This window comes from Pleurodeles waltl, chromosome 12 (assembly GCF_031143425.1).
Source record: "Pleurodeles waltl isolate 20211129_DDA chromosome 12, aPleWal1.hap1.20221129, whole genome shotgun sequence".
In the NCBI taxonomy this organism is placed as follows: domain Eukaryota; kingdom Metazoa; phylum Chordata; class Amphibia; order Caudata; family Salamandridae; genus Pleurodeles; species Pleurodeles waltl.
The window spans coordinates 568,900,972-568,918,805 of NC_090451.1; the positions used below are offsets into that span (position 1 = coordinate 568,900,972).

The 17,834-nt window shown below is 44.8% G+C and overlaps 1 protein-coding gene across 2 annotated transcripts in view; it reads left to right on the forward strand.

Moving 5' to 3' along the window:
- The first annotated feature begins 8,972 nt into the window (after positions 1-8,972).
- RIPOR1 (RHO family interacting cell polarization regulator 1) overlaps positions 8,973-17,834 on the forward strand; it is a 1,174,702-nt gene continuing 1,165,840 nt past the window's right edge. The window contains exon 1 of one of the 2 annotated variants that reach the window (XM_069217674.1): positions 8,973-9,251. The gene's annotated coding sequence lies outside the window, so the exon portion shown is untranslated. Of the gene's footprint in view, positions 9,252-9,374; positions 9,430-17,834 lie in introns of those variants that run through there. The other variant, XM_069217675.1, reaches the window with a different exon arrangement.

The following is a 17,834-nucleotide window of genomic DNA, read 5'->3' on the forward strand; positions in this document are numbered from 1 at the left end:
TCCGAATCCATATTGGCTATCCGTGTAGATAGTGACTCTCAATTGAGCAGAAACATGGCATGCCCTAGTAAGAGCGACCAGTTCAGCTACCTGGGCAGAATACACTCCTTGAAACCAGGAAGCTTCTAAGGTACCTATAATTGTGCACACAGCATATCTTGCTCTCAGTGTCTCTGTGCTGTCTCTTATATGGAACCATCAACAAAATCAATTTGATCATTCTCTTACAATCGTGTATCTCTAACGTCAGGTCTCGGCTTTGTACACAACTCAGTTACTTTGAGACAATCATGTTCAACATCTTCCTCTTTCTCAATTTCAGTAGTTTCACTTGGAAGTAAAGTTGCCGGGTTCAGCACTGTACATCTTTTCAGTGTCACATTTGGTGCACCCAAAATACTCGTCTCATACCTTATCAACCTAGCACCAGTCAAGTATTGGGTTTTCATCCCTGTCAGTAAAATTGCAATTGAGTGAGGGACCATTACAGTCAGGGGATATCCCATCAACACTCCTTCACACTGTGAAAGACTCTGACCAACTGCGGCAACTGCACGCAAACAACCTGGTAAGGCTGCTGCAACTGGGTCCAAAGTAGCTGAAAAATATGCTACGGGGCGATGAGCACCTCCATAGACCTGAGTCAAGACGGACAATGAACATGCATTAAGCTTGTGACAAAACAATGTGAAAGGTTTCGTGTAGTCTGGCATATCCAATGCTGGAGCTCTGCATAAACTCTCTCTCCACTCAGTGAACGTTCTTATTTCATCCTGGTCTAGCACTATGGATCAGTGACTTCCTTATGAGTCAGCTTATGCAATGGTTTTGAAATCTCTGAAAAATGCGGGATCTATTGTCGACATTAGCCCACCATTCCCAGGAACATCCCGACATCTCTCTGTGTAGTCGGGGGACCTATCTGCAGTATCATTGTAATCCTCTCCCTGGATACTTTCCTCGACCCTTTCTCAATCTGGTGACCCAAATATTTCACTACCTTCTGGCAGTACTGCAATTTCAGTGGTGACACTTTATGACCATATTTTCCCAAATGGTTCAACACGGCAATCGAGCCATACTTACACTCGTCCCTAGTCCTGGACGCAATCAATAAGTCATCAATTTATTGTACCAGAGTCGACTGGAAAAGCAATTCTAATGACTCCAAATTCTTTTTCAAGATCTGGTTAAACAAGGAAGGTGATTCTGTGTACCGTTGAGGAAGCCTGCACCAGCAATAACCATTATCCAAAAATCTGAAACAAAAGAGAAATTGGCTATCCTCATGAAGGGGCACAGAAAAGAATGCCTGTGACAAATCAATGACTGTAAACCACTCTGCATCACATGGAATCTGGAACATTATCACGGCTGGATTAGGCACTATAGGGTAGCACTTGACCACAATCTCATTTATTTTTCTCAAATCCTGAACAATTCGAACCTTCCCACATGACTTCTTTAAACCCATTATCAGTGAATTACATGGGCTGCTCAATACCTCTTTTAGCACTCTCTGCTTTACAAAATCTGCAATTATCGGGCCACTTTCATTAGGACATCCTGTGGCATGTTATACTGTGGAAGCTGCGGAAACACTACATTCGGCTTCAAAGTAACCTCAATTGGCTCCACTCCTTTGATCAACCCTACTTCCTTTCCTGTCAATTCCCACACGTTCTCTTGTAATGTTCCGTGCAAATCACAATGAAGCTCTTTCACTGTGAACATTGGGGAAAACTAAATCAAAGGGGTACTCCTCATTTGTAGTTCCACACTCAGTTTCTGAGGCTGGGTCTTCCTCATCATCACTAATTGTCTGGATCTCAATTCCATTGTTCGAACAAGTAATCAAACACTTTGTCTTACACAACAAGTCCCTTGCCAGTAGGGATACTGGACTCGAATCACAGACTAATTTATGTAGTCCCTGAAGTTCCCAATCTCAACTTGCACTGGATCTGTAACCGGGTTTGTCAAATACTGGTTTGCTACCCCCACAACCTGAACCACTCGACCTGAAAGGGGCATATTCGGGACCTCTGCACTTCTTACGATAGAGCAGGTAGCTCCTGTGTCCACCAAGAATGAAACTCTGTGACCCATAACCTTTCCCCTCACATAGGGTCCTCTCCGATCTACTTCTAAAGTCGCAAGCACACATGGCTCCTCATCTGAACTATCGCTTATCCATTCACCATTTATTTCATTCTCACTGTGTAACCGGAATTGGTGCACTGTGTTACTACTTCTCTCTTGTCTGTGACCTGTTGAGAAAGCATCATCTGCTGCTGCTCCATCGGGGCTTGAGGTATCTGCATTTGCTGTCTAGGTACCATAGGAACCTGCTGCTGCATTGGCTGTAACTGTGACACTTGTGCACAGGGCATTTGCACCTGCTGCTTGGGCTGAAAACTCTGCACTTGATTTACACTATTCTGAAAATTTGGATTTGGACCTCTTAATCTTGGTCCTCTTGCATTCTGAAATGTAGCGATGTCATTACCTTGCTGAACAACACCCTCCTGTACCATCATCGGACACTCCCGCTTCCAGTGTCGCACGGCTCCGCAAATGTGACAAAGCAATAGCTTCTTCATTCCTTGTACATCATTCTGAACCACTACAGTATTTAAATATGGACCCCGATTCATATTGCCTCGACGACCCCAACCTCTCATCTGAGACTAAAACATGACATTTCCATGCGGCATCTGCTGCACAAAATTCCCTTGCACTCCTATTTGAGCTGCCTTAATCTGCTTCACCATTGCCTTCTCTTTCAGCTTTTTCTGCATCAACTCAATCTCATCACTACAGTGTTTCGCATACTGCAACACCTCATCGATCGGCTTTGCTTGCCAGCAAATTAAATGACTCTTAATCTGACCTATTTCAGGTCTCAATCCTTCCACAAACCTGAACATAAAATGCAGCATATCTTTTGGCTCAATTGCTTCCTTGCCACTATACTCCTTGAATGCCTTCAACAATCTCTCATAGTGTACATGTATCGACTCCTTTACTTCCTGCACTGTCCTGTCAATCCTCTGCCAATAAATATTCTTGGGCAAAATCCTTGTTTTCAGAATCTCAATCACCTTATAGTAATATTTCATTACCTCAGGAGACGGTGCACCTGTACCCTTAACTCTCTCCGGTTCACTTGTTGGCCAATCTACAGCTCTCTTACACTCAACCCACAAGTCAGCTGGAACCACTATCTCCAGTAAGGTGTTCAAGTCCTCCCGCAAACACTTCGTGAGCTTCACAAATCTGTCTGTCTGCTGGTACCACTCTACTGGCTTCTCTCTCAATTTTGGGTAATCATTCGTAAATGACAAATTGTCAATCCTACTCCAAGGAACATAAACAAAATTTCCCCCTGGGATTTCCCTCATTGGTAGAATCTTCACCAGATCCTTGTCCTGTTGAACATTCTCAGTTACTTCTAAAGAATCTCTTTTCCTCTTGTCTCTTTTCTTAACCCATCTGCCTTCCCATTTCTCCAATGCTCCCCAAACCTGAGCACTCTGCAATAATTCTTTAAGGTGCGCCTTCATCCAGGCTGACCTCACGTGTTCAAAATCTTTTGCCTCAAAATCTAATCTGTAACTCCTATTTAAATGCTATGTCTTTTTGATTTCTATGCCAAGCTTCTCTGCCAATCTCTGATGAACCTTGCCCATCTCTCACGTAATCTTTGGGCACAAGTATCTCAATTCTGCTTCTGTGTAGGATTCTAATCTATTCACCCCCATTGTCCCCTCAACAAGTTCACCCGCTTCCATGCTTAATCTGACACAATTCAATTGCTCTTCTCCCTTCGAAGCATTCTGTGGGGTATTCAGCTTGTCTAACCATTCAGTTAACTGCTGAGCGGTTAGTCCTAGTAAAGAAATGTTATTCGCTTGGACCGGTGGTACCTGCTGTACTACTGCACTCTTTGTCTGCGGTGTCAATAATTTCAAGCTCTGACCTGCATTTGGTCCAGTCACAGCATCTGGTAATGCAACAAGTGGACTAAGATCTAACACAGATCTCGATCCATCAAAAGTCTGACCCACAGAAGAGACTACCTGAACTTGTTTACTTGGTCCCCTCCTCATTAGACTCTGAGACATTGCTCCCTGTTCACTCATAAGCGGTTTCTTTTGTGCAAGTAAAGGTACCGCTGGACCAACAGTAATCGGCAGCGATATTGCATCTGGGGTGCTCTGCACCTATACTCTGTGGGAGAGTAACTCCTACACTTTGATTCACTACTGGAGTCAAGTCTGACTGAGTCCTTGTCAATGGCGTAAATCTTGGCATCACCTGTGGCTGCACTTGCAGCAACAAATTTGGAGTCGGCTCAGTGGACCAACATTGGTCTCGGAACCACCTGCTCCGTAGGCACCACTAAATTCGAAGTTGTCTCTAGAATAGGCATATCAGGATAAATTCTCTGTATCTGTGGTGGCTGCATCTGTGCATGAACTACAGGAGTAGTCAACACATTAGAACTACTTTGCACCACTCCAGTGTCAGATTGGCATTAACCTGTACCGGACTCCCTGTCCCCGCTGCCTGTGCCAGGGCTTTCGGGTCAACAGTAGTACTCAAACCACTCTCATGACCCGTATACGGTGGTGGTCGGTCTCTCAGTATCTGTGTAACAAGATCTTCAGCATATGATTCCTCCTCCACTACGGAAGACCTTCTTGCTTCCTTACTCTCATATGGACTTTTACTAGTCTTTCTAGTCACTTTCTTTCCTTCCGTCTCATGCCTCAGCGTAATCGCTGGAAACAACTTAGCATCCTGCAATGTCACTGATCTTCATTTCTTCTGTTCCCAATCCCATCTCGCTTCCGCTAAAGTCTTCTCTACCCTTCTTATTCTTTTCTCAAATCTCATTTGCTGTTGTTGTCTAGCTACCAGCTCCAAACTGCTAATGCCTCAAACTGTGCTGGTCTCGGAAGGGGCTTCGATTCATATAGCGCCATCCGCAATTTTCTCCAAAAGCCTCACTTTAAATGTCCCATTATTGGGAAACGCTAAGCTCCCATTTTTCTCTATCAACTTGCACTATTGCTTTAACCAAAGACATGGGGCAACACCTTGTTCTTCCATTACAACATAAGCCAGTGTACCCTTTGGAGAAGAGGGCTCCCCTACACTTGCTCTAATGTACGTATCTCCCCTTAGGGCACTTTTCAACACCTTGAAAAACTTCATCTTTTCCACTTTTGTTTACTTGAATCAAATCAGAAAATGACTTTTACTCCCAAGATTCCTTTCACCCACGTTTTCAACCAATGGCTTCTCACGGACGGCTGCCAATCCGTGAGCGACCCTTCTCAATAACCAACCTATCCCACTGTGGCTCCAATGACGTCACACTCACACGCACTGCGGCTGACAAAGTCTAGGAGCTTGTCCTCCTAACTCCAATCCACTCAAAACTAATGCGAAATATTGCGAGCACTAATCAAAAACCAAAACAAACCTGCTGGTTTACCACAGGAAAGATAACACAATTGCTTCAGAAACCTTACGGATTTTCACTGATGGCCCTTTCACTCATGCAGCTGTTCCTCTTTCTCGGTCTGCCAGATTCGCAAGCAAAATTCGACCCACACATTTTACTTTCAACTGATCAATGGGTCTGTCCTGGTGAACATAGGACTCGCCAATTCTCAGTCGAAATTCCCTCTTGCCCACTTTAAATCACATGCTGACCTGTTGACCACGCCCAATCAACCTACTAAACCAGACAAATTACAACATATAACCAAGTGTCTCACACACTTTTCAATATACTCCGGAGTCTTAGACCACGCAGGGTCCATACATCAACAACCACGTGGACAATTTTTTAGCACAAAGCGCCACACACGTCAAGTTCAAAGACTTCCCTACTTTCACACTGCGGAGTGCGCATACTCCAATTAAAACTTCATTTGGAGTACGCAAACTCCCTAAATTCTCACATACGTCACAATCCACCTGCGATTTGCATAAGCCGTGCAAGCGCAACCTCTCTCTCTCACTCTATCACTAGAATGCCAGGAACATACCCAACACCAATAGCAGGATCCAGGATCTGTGAAAATCATTTCTAGGCTTAAGGGGACATCATTTTCTCTCCGATTATCATTTGGAAAAACAAAATCCAAATCCTAAAAATACTGAATTCTTAATGACTGTCAACACCTGTCATTCCGCATCAAACTTCTATGGCGAGCTCCTAAAGAGAAAAATCATCTGTCTCTTTACCACAACTGTTAACAGCGTATACCGCACACTTATGACAAGCTCTTAAAGAGATAAACCATCCTCTGCTACCATAACTGTTAACGCGTCTCACCTTAATAAGTAAACTTACAAGGGGACGCGAATAGGTTGATGAACCTTTTAACTCGTTTAAGATGTTCTTGCAATAGCTCAATTTCATGAACAATAATCAATACACATTAATCAATAATTAGACACAATCAATAATCAATGGAGTCAGTAAGTATTACGCACCATGACCTTTCAGCCATGAAGAACCACACCTTTAGTAAAGTTTAGTAATTTTATTTCCCTTATATTAACAATGCTAAAGTCATGTAGATTGATCTCAATATCAAATGAAACACATATAAAAACTATACTGGTTGACTAAAGCGGCGAAAGAAACGCAATCTAATCAAGGCTTGAATCACAACACATTCTAAGGCAATGGTGCAAATAAATAGCAGAGTCAGCTGCAACAAGGATACAGCATACATAGAATGTGAGCAAGATAATTCATCAAAACATTAGTCCCTGTAATTCGTCAGTCGTCATGTGAATACCCTCATCTAACCCAGATTAGCATCAGCATGTTGGGCTTCATGCAAAACAATTTAAACATACATTTAGCAAACATCTAGCTATGGATCTATCAAAATAGCGCAGTTGATACCTAGAAAGAAAAGGCAAAAAAAATGCAATTTAGTAACATTGTCATACCTACCTATCTACTGTATTGGTCAGCAAGCAAAATCAGTCTTCGTCCTCAGGTCACCAATCGATCAGCAAAGCATCAGGCTCTCAGTCAGTGAGTAAGAGCCCAATGACAAAATCTTGTATCTCTTCTTCTTCCAACGTCACTCTAGATCTCTGGCCTCATCGTCTAATTCTCCTCTGTCTCGTTGTTATGTCAAAGTCACCTAAGCTATCCCATAATTCCCTATTGGTCAGTCAATTGTACGTTATTACTTTATCCAATAATATTTCTATACCAAATCTATGAATTCTAATATTTCTTTCTTCACACGAAGTTGATTGGTTCACTTTATGATGTCCTCATCAACCGGCTCGTCAGGTAACAAATTTGTTGCATCTTCCTCTCCAGTCTGTGTCTTCATTGTTCGCGTCCTGGAAAGTACATCTCACACACAAGTCAATACATTATTAGAGACTTCATCTCCTGTCCGGCGAGTCCCACAGAAAGCTTTGGTTAAGCACTTTTAATAAGACAATGGACTTTTCATAGTTTAATTCACTTCATCAGCATTTTACTAAACTGCTAAGAAGTACAGCTTCTGCATGAGGCGTGGCAAACTAGGCCAAGACACTCCCTAAGTTAAGGCCTACAATTAGTAAGCTAAAGCATAATTTCATAACCCTTAATATGACATTTTACTACATTATTCATGTATTAATCATTAATTAGTACATTTCTTGAACACTGGTGGCCATTCCCTGAGGTTACATTTTCAAAGGTGTGTACTAATTTTCTACGTTATTTCATTTTCTACATAATTCAATTATGCAAAATACATAAACATTCATTAATAATTTCTAATTAAGAAACCTGCTTCAGCAAAAGGCAAGCCCATACACAAGTGATAGTGATGGGCGTGCGGTGGGCGTGGTTAAAAGCCCAGATACATACATGTGATATGCTCGACCTAAAAAGGGCTCATAGGCTCGATATATTAAACTGATTAAGATCAATGTTAGGTGGCTTACTTGGAACATCAGGACAAGCTGACACAGTTTTTCAAAGTATAATCATACACACAACATCGTGGTAAATGTACTTTTTTGGGCTTAACCAGGGGAATCATTTAACAGCATGGCTGTTTTCAAATTTTCTATTTGAAGGTGGATTACAGGATTGTGTATTATTAAAACTATTTAAAAAAACAGGAATAAAAGCAAAATGATATAACTATAACTTTTGTGTGGTATTCAAACGAAGGTAGAAAAAACACAGAATCGAGTTAACATTTCCCACAAAAAATCTCAATTAACTAATTGAAAAAGTAGAAAGAGGAAAAGTACTCAAAATATTACGTTCTGCCCATCCACGTTTGAACGGCAGAATCAGAACTGTGATCCTGGTTTTCTCGAGGCGGAGCTGTCGGTAGCAACTGTTATTTTTTTTTAAAGAAAAGGACATTTCACCGGTGCAAAACGCTCATTGTAAGGCGAAGGGGCTGGCAGCAATTTGCTGCCTACCCTCCCAAAAAACATAGCCCACTGTATATGCTACGTAATACTAGGTGGGTGGGGTAGCGGGAAAATAGTGGCAGTCCACACTTGATGAGATTCCCATTGCTGGATGGAAGGAAATTAATAGTATGCGTCATTGCACAGGACCTACTCTGAACAGCTACACTGCACATTTTCATCCGACAGCGCAGTTCTCATCTTCCTTGTCCCAAAAAGAACCGGGTGGCTGTCCGAGTCGAGACCACCTCTGAACGCCCAGCCCAGGTTTTACGGTGAGGTCTGTTAAGTCCGCTCTGAACGGCGTGAAATTCGGGCACACACTGGCTCGGTCAGTGTTTACATCACAGCGAGGCAGTCGAGGACTCCACGGCCAATGGGCACATCGAAGTTCTGTGAGGCTCATTAGGATTCCCCTGGGTACCGACAATGATCCAATCCCCATTCTACTTACACATTACCAGTTCCTCCGGATTCCAGACGACCCTCGGAATATGAGCAGCCATGGGATTGGCTTCCATGCGACCCGGAAGTACTGAACTTGCGGAGAAATGTCGCCCTGCCTCAAAAAGATTAATAACAGATAATTGATGTTGGGCTCAATTCACGTAGAGTCTGTATATGTATTTGTTATGTGGTTATTGTAAGGGAGACTGGCACGCTCACTGGAAGAAAAGGACCTGAAAGGAGAAGGGAAAACCTCTTCTATAAAAACGAAGCAGTAAGGGTATAAGAGTCCTTGGTGATTTCCATGAGCGAAAGGGACCAGCACTCGCCATGTAAGTGATTTTTTCCTTACATATTTTGTTCTGGGATGTCTTGATGGAACTGACTTGGGGCGGGGTTGGTGTACTTTACACACGGCTGTGCAGGTTGAGGTGCATGATTCGAGAAGGGCGGAGTTTAGCAGTGAGTATTGCTCAAGCAGGGCAGGCTCGGAACGCCCCAATGGACCAGGTATGCTAAATTTTCATTTGCTTATGTGTGTCGCTCAATTGTTTGGAATTTTTAAAAGGGTGACATTTCGGTGTCGTGCGATTTTTCAAGTGACACTTTATCGTGAGATAATTGATTTACTACTGGGGTCTCATTTTTTATCAGTAGGAGAAATGGTCCCTTTTCACACCGTTCTGCTCTCTTACTGTTACTATTAAAGGTTACGTATCTATCTCTCTGCTGAATCTCATGTTATTACTTTTCTATCTTTTCTCTTTACTTTTTCACATTCCCATTGTATATTTGTCTTTACTCCCGTTCCCAGTACACTATTTTCCATCCCACTATGGTACCCTGTGTTTTTTTTTTTTAACCCCTGTACTTTTCGTCCAATAGCCCCACATTGTTTCTCTAGATATGCAGCTAAGGGTCTTGGGGCTTGGCAGGAGTGTCCCCTACAATATATTTTAAAAATAGTACACTATAGTGAGATTGTAACGGGCACGGTATATGTGCAGGTATATTGTTAATAATATTCTACCTTTAAGACTGTTTGCGATCATTGATAGGAAATTGTGCCTTTTAAAGCAAATTAAGCAAGAAACTTTGGGAATGTCCAAGAAATCTTTCCAGTGGTGGATTGAAAGCACCACTGAAATTGATGAAAACTGAAGAGCATACACATGCAGTTATACAGAATCTTGTGTCTTCTCCGTTAGGCACCTTTCGCGACCATTGGCCACTACTGCATCTTCTAGTCACGTTTTACTAGAAACCATAGATAACAATTGAGTGAGTTTTAAGGACAGCTCTGTACACATTGGCACATAGCTATGAGTACACAGTCATGGACCCGCTGTCACTGAGCACGTAGTGGATGTACATGGGTCCCCTAAAAGAGACCCTCATGGAACGTTTGGTAGGACATGTAGATATGGCAGGTATAACGGTGTTGGGAGAGATGACACAGCTCAGTAACTGACACTAATGATGAACGCGCTTCTACTAATCCCTGAAGCAGGGACTAACTAGCCGGGCCGCCACATCCGAGCCATTGCTTTAGAACCTTTAACACACATCCTAAATTGTCCTACTGGTAAGCGCCTAAGAAAAACTTTGGGCACTTGCACTTCATTTTTTTTTCTCCAAAATAAGGCGCACTTGGAACCCATGACTTGGTACTAGGTAGCAGCGATATATTTTGAGTCGAGACACTCTTAGGGCTGTCTTTTACACTGTGGCTGCTTTTATAGTGCTTCCAAATTGAGTGGAGAGGTAGAAGACAGTGCAGTTTCATTGATAAAGAAGATTTAACAAATGATGGAAAGAGACCCTCTTCTCCTCCTTAAGTACCGGTCCTATGCTGATTGTAGCTCCCCTTATTGGCATTGTTATAGCAGAAACCGTCTGGCCATCATCCGTGCTGCAAACCAGAAAGGTGTATTTTGTTAACTCATGTTGGCTGAGGCATGTGGGTTAGGGTTAATTTGGATAGGTCCGAGAGGCCATTGTGTGGGAAACTGACAGACTGCCTTATCACAACAACAAAGGCTGGACTTTTTGCTGAGGAGCAGCATTTGCCAATGTTATACCTTCTTGGTGCTGAGGGCTGTCAAAGAATATTCCCTTTTAGTTTGGTCCATGGACTTCATTGTTCTTATGTCTGTGGTCTGAGTGTTCATGGTCTCGCAGTCTCTCTTTTGTCCTAGTCTTTGTGTCCATACATTGGGTATCCCTTTGTCCTCTTGTCCCAGTGTCAGTGACGTTGTGCCCATCTACCTGTGTGCCAGTCTCATATTGTCACGGTAGGTCACAATGGTCCTGTATCAGTGTCCAAATTCAGTGCCCCCGTAGAGATGTAACAATGTTCACAAGCATCCCCTTGCCAGTTAAGTGTCTTCTTGTAGGTGTCCCAGTAGCAATTTCTTTGTCATTGTCCAGTGCCACCATTATTTTGGTGTCTCATAGTATCTACGATGGCAGTGATGGACTTCCAAATGTCCAGTGTTAGTGTCACTGTGTATGTGTCAGTGTATCTGTGTCAGTAGTCCTGTCATTGTCACCCTTTTGGTATTCATGTGCAAGTATTGATGCCCCCACGGGAAGGTTCCATGTGTCACAGTTGATGCACTAGTGCATGCGACCCAGTATCAGTGCCTTCATGCTTGTGCCATATTATTGTATCACTTCTTTATGTTAGTATCTGTCTGTCATATGAACTCTATGCCAGTGTCCCAAACCTGGTGCCCTTCTTTCAGGGCCTCAGCTTTATTGTTTGTGAACTTGTCAGTATTCCTTTGCCAGTGTACCCTAATATTAGTGAATATTGTTGGGCCTCTAATAGTTTCTCTGTGTAAGTGTTCCAGTATCAGTGTCACTCTTCCCCATTGCCACATCAATCCATATCCAATTATCAGTGTCCTTGTACAGATACTTAATTCTTCTGTGCCAATGTCCCCATGTTAGTTTCGGTGTTTGTCAGTGTCCTTTCTCTCCCACTATGTATGCACCCATGCAGTGGCGCTGTATCACAACTCTTGGGAGTTTTGCAGTACCTAGTTACTATGTTTGTGTCTCAGTTTAAGCATTCGCACTTGTGTTCCTATGTTGGTGTCATTCTTCCCCAGTTTTTGTGTCCCCTTGTCAGCAACCAAAGGCCGGGACCCCAGTTGGTGCCCTTGTCAGTGTCCCTGTCCAGGTCTTGTGTCCAAGTGTGTTCTTTATCATCTGTATCCTAGTGTCTCTGAGTCAGTCGCTTATTGTCACTGCCCACACTATTGTCCAAGCATCGATGTGTGCAATCTCTATTAGCGTTCGAATGTCACTGTCTGGAAGTCAATGTTGGTACTCCAGTTGCAGAATCCTAGTTTGTATCAGTGTCTCCGTGCCCTTGTGTTGCTGTTACATTGTTATTGCTTGTAGTGCTGTGTCAGTGCTGATACTCTTGTGTCAAAGTTGGAACTCATGTCAATGTTTGTGTCATTATTCAGAGCCAATATCTGCATGCCATAATAGGCGCCCCTGTGTCGGTGTTCTATTGTTTGTGATCCAGGGTACAGTGTTGTTGTGTCAGCACTTTCAGTCAGTATCCACATCAGTTAGCTAGTTTCATGTCCCCTCAGTGAGTGTCCCTGTGTTAGAGTCCTTGTTTGTTGTTTCATGTTACTGTTCTCATATTGTGTTCTATTGTCAGTATCCTTGTGTTCCATGTCAGCATTCCAGTGTCACTGATCCCTAGTTAGTATCCGCACTCCAGGTTCAGTGTTGATAGTGGCAGTATTCATTTACCTGTGTCAGTGTCCTAGCAAGAGTGTTCATTTTTCCAGTGCCCCTGTGTCTGTGTCCCCATGTTCCTCTTGTCCTACTGTCACTGCTTTTTTGTCCTGTACCAATGTCAGTGTTTCCATGTTAGTGTTGGTGCTCCTGTGGCATTGTGCCAACAATATAGTTGCTTCTTTTTTTTTTCATAACCCTGTGCCATTGTTGGTGCCCCTTTGTTAGTTTCTTAATATTAGTGGTCTGCTTCAAAGAACTAAAGAAATGGAAGATCCCTGGGTGCTGAGGGTAAAGATGAACGCAAGATCTGGGGATTACAAAAAATAATTCATTGGTGATAAGGATAACTTAAAAAGAGTTGTGAAATAACATTTTTGCTAGTGAGACCCACTAAAGAAAGGGAGAGTTGACAAGTAAAACATGCCTTTCTCTAATGCACGTGTTACAGTGAGTCATACAGTATTATGATGATCAACTAAGCCACGCTAATTTTTTGTAGATGACCATATAGGAACAGTTTCACTAATAATTTGAACTTAAAGAAATGGCTTGAAGTTTCATGTTTCACAGTGCAATGCTGTGCTTCAAAATGAGACTGCATTTGGGGCGTGGTCTAGCTTGGGAATGAAGTGGCTGTATGTCTCCAGACCCTTGCTGCCCTCCTCATATTGTCAGCATCCACTGAACGCCCGTGACCATTTGGAGCCCCCAAAGTGTAGGCCTGGTCTGTGGTGGTTGGTAGCGAACCATCCAGACTGTTATTGAGGGAGTGCAGGCATACAAGATGGCAGCAAGCTGCAGGGCCCTGAAACCAGGTTGGCCTAGTGGTCATCTAGGTGGAGGCTCAGAGTGGCACTGGAGACCAAGCAGTGCAACTGATTGGGGCTGACCCGATCTATACAGCTTCTGCTGCAGAACTCAGGCTTCTGGACAACAGGGGTGATAGTGGGCCTCAAGGCCCCATGGGGCTGCTCAGCACATGACAGGCCCAGAGAGAAGATCCCGGCAAATGCCATGATGTGAGCTGGGCCCAAGATGCTGAGGGAGGCCTAAAGTGAGACGTGTTGTCATAGCTGGAGGAGGATAGTAGTGATATCTGGTGAACAGCAGTGAAGGTCACAATGGACTGGATATATCGGACTCAGATTGTGACGTGACGCCTAAGAGACTAATGTATGCAAAGGGCACAAAGGTACTGGATGCTATGCCCCTGCAGGAACACTGCGATGTTCCACCTGTGACTGCTTCAAACAAGAGGGACCTATATGTGCTGCAAGCAGTTCCCCCTTGGCAGTTTTGGGGGAAAGGCTCCCTTTGTTGATGGAGCACAAACACTTGGAGCTTCCAGCAAACTAGAAACTCAGCCTGCCATGAACACACAGCAATTGGGAACAGCAACTCTGATGGTGGTAGAACACAGGTCCGCTGCCACCTTCAGAGTTGCTGTTTCCAAACAGCAACTGTGAAGGCGTCAGCAGCCCTGTATTGATGCACTATTCTAGCCAGCAAGTTCTCCTCGGGCTGACAGGCCTGTATTCAGACTTACCTGCACCAGGAGGTTCGGAGGGTCCCGAGTTCCTGAGAACGCTCTCTCTATGGGCATTAGAGTTACAGCAGCTGGTCTAGGTGTGCTCACTGTACACGGCCCAGGCAGGCTGCACTCGTTGATATCAATCTCCCTTGCTTGGTGTCGGACTTCTGCACCGACCAGAGGTTCCTAGCGGCTCTTCATTGCAGATAAGCCTTTTTGGTCACTCCCAAGACAGGGGAAGAAAACAAGAAGTTCCCAGTGCTGATCTCTACTCTGGGGGTAGATGAGTAAGGTGTTCTCACAGCATCCTCACTCCTTCGACAATTATCTGGTACAGCACACACTTTTGGCTAGGTCCATGAATCCCCGTATGGGATTACCCTGCCACTACTGTACAGGGGCACTGACCCGCTTGGCAAAGCAGATGTCTGCACAGCAGCCCCTCCTGGTGTATGGGGTTGCCAATTCTTAGCTGCACATGGTCTCTGGCCCATTGAGCCAAGGGTTCACAGTGGCTTGCTTCACAGTGGCTGTCTCCTGGCATACAGGTTCGCCGACTTTGTCCTGCACACAGGCAAGAACCCAGTTGGTGCAGCAGCTGTTTCCTTACACCTCACAAAGGTAATCCACTCAATAGGATTCCCCACTGGACCTGGCACCCTCCAACATTCTCCTCTTGCTCTCAGGGCACACTGGTCTTGGCAAGCAGGTAGGCAGTGGTGCTCCAGGGCAGGTGGTCTTGGGTTTCCTGAGCAATGACCCCTCAACCAGCAAAGAGACTAGCAGACTTTAGGCCCCAGTCCTCGTCACAAGCAGAAGTCTTGCAGAGCTTCACCTCCTCACCAGCCTGTCTGGTTTCTTGGCATATGACTACTTTTTGGGGACTCAAACTCCCTTTCCCATAGTCCATTTCCAGACACCAAATGTGATTGAGAGTCTGGGTCTTTGAAGTTTATGTTGAGGGGAAAATTCTTTTGAAGTGACTGCGTCACCGCCCTCTTCTTCCTCTTGAAAGCGCTCTCTCACAGTGGGAATAAATCCAAAGCTGATAGCCCATCAACACGGTCCATGGAAGTGACTAAAGTTCGCACCTGCGTGTCAGCCACAGTGAAATGTGCGTCAAAAGGAAAGCCCAGGGCCCCAACCCTACTCTTTATTATTCTTTTATGAGTCCCATCTTCTTCCTTAGATGTGCCTACACTCTTTCTTTGTGACCTCTCACTGAATCGGAGAGCATCCTGTGTAGTGTGCAGGGGAAGCCTGGGTCCTCCCTATTCAGCGTGTGTCCCATCCAGCTTACAAGAGTGCCGCAATACACTAACCTGTCTCTCCACCTACTCATGTTTCACTGTGCAGGACTGGGTCTCCCAGAATGGAGCCCAGGGCCCTCCATGTATTGTACCAGTCACAGACACACATTCACCCAGTGCATTCATACAGCATGCACACACTGCACAGCAGTGCACCCTTCATGTATTGCACTGTCGTAGTTGGACTCTTGCTCTAGGCAAGACTGCTGGTTGAAGGGTGACATTACTTTTGTTTGTAGGTGACTATACCTATCCTGCAACAAGTCACAACTGTATTCTCAATCTTTACAGCTCACTAGCAGTACCTCACCGAAAACCCAAACAGTCAAAGGTGATTTGTGGCAGCCTTTACGCATGGACTCAAGAGTATGACATCTTAGTGAGTGTTGTGGTTAAACGGAGATCACCCCTTTCTCACAGATACATCACGTCTCAACCAAACACAGGCAATAACGAAGATGCAGTAATGTTTTAATCGTTTTTAGTCAACACAATCTGCAATCTGCTGTAAGTTGCATGGGCTGCCATGAGTAGGATAATGAACTGTGCAAGAGACAGAACTGTAAAAATAAGAGTCATGATTATAAACACCCCCACCATCTTGCAGTAACATAGAAAGACATAGAGTGTATAATATGTCCTATTACCCTATTCTGATAGGCCTAACCTTCTACATAGAGGAGAGCTGGTATGTTCAACCTAATATGCCAATGCCATGTCCCTGGAAGGAGCCCACAACCCTTGTTACCTTGGAATGAGGTCTCTAGCTCAAACTCCGTCGAAACACGAAGTCTGGTCAGTGTCAAGGTGACGTGCAGCATCGATAGCAGCGATGGTATCTGGTCGGAATCCCTCTGATTATCTGTTTAAAGTGAGGTGTTTAAAGATAGAGGGGGGGCTGGTGGTGCCCTGTCTGTTAAAGTACCACCAGGCGGCTCAGTTGCTTTTTCTAGTAGAATGGAGTCGCCCGTCAACAGAGAAGCACTGGTGCTTCTTGGACCAGGCGGTCGCTGGGTCCCATATTTTGAGGGAACCTTGGCTGCGACGTAGGCACAGAACGACAGGGCTTTACTCCTCTCCTATCACTGGCGCGACTCTCTGGGTATGGGATGCAATTGGGTTCAGATGCGGACTGACAACTTTCCCTTCCCCCATGACACCGATATGTGCGAATCCTGAGTTTGCCCCCAGTCTGAATTCAGAGGGCTTTCAGCGTCTGCATGATGGTGGGTGTAGAAGGGTGGGGAGTCTATTCTACACAGATGGTATTATTCCCTTTGACCAGTTGAGGGAGACCTATGGTTTAACGGAAGCAGATAGATTGACTTACTACCAGGTCCGGCACTGGGTGCTGCAGCCAACGGTTAAGCCCCTAGTAGCTGGAACACTCACTGCATTTGAGAAATGGCTTATAGGGAAAAAAGATGATAAGCTGCTGATATCAGAAATCTATGCGCATCTCCTCAGGGCCATACCATTCTCCAAGACGAAGGGGCAGATGCTATTGGGAGAGGGAGATTGAGAGAGAACTGACGGAAGAGGAGTGGGAGGGAATATATTTCCGGGCACACCACACAGCTAACCATATACCAGGGGTTGAAATGGCCTATAAGATAGCTACTTCCTGGTGCTACACCCCCACGAGGATACGGGAGTGGGACCCCACTAAATCTGGGCTCTGCTGGAGGGGCTGTGGAAACACGGGCACACTCATTCACTTGCTGTGGCATTGCCCGAAGTTGACAAGATATTGGAGTAGCATTCTGGATGAAATAGACAGAGTATTCCACACAGAGATCCTGAGGCTCCCGACCTACACCATTTTGGGTTTATCCAACCCTCTCCCCTTTCCCCTCCGCTCTTTGAGGGGTCGACAGATCGCCTTCGCCCTCAGTGCGGCACATCAGGTGATTCTTGGTCTTTGGGGCACGGACAGGGTTCCGAGCTGTACCTCCTGGCTTTATAAACTATGGTATACTTTAGAGGTGGAGAAAATAACCTTAGCGGCCAGTCAGAGGGCAGATGAAACGGCCGAGCTGTGGAGACCCTTTATTCAGATTCTATCCGCTGAATTTAGCAAACTTACCTGTCCCGCATGCTTAAAGGTGCTGGGGTTGCTTAGCGACGCTTGATCGGGGTGGATGCAGCCGGGCTTGGGGGGGGGGATGGGGGGATCATCGGATGTGGACCCTGGTGGGTGAGGGGCAGGGTCTCGAGTGGGCGCAGGGGAGGCACATTGCTGAGTGTAGCTGTGAGGGGTTATGTTGCTCTATCTAGTTTTTTTGTTGTTGTATTCAACCTGAATCTTA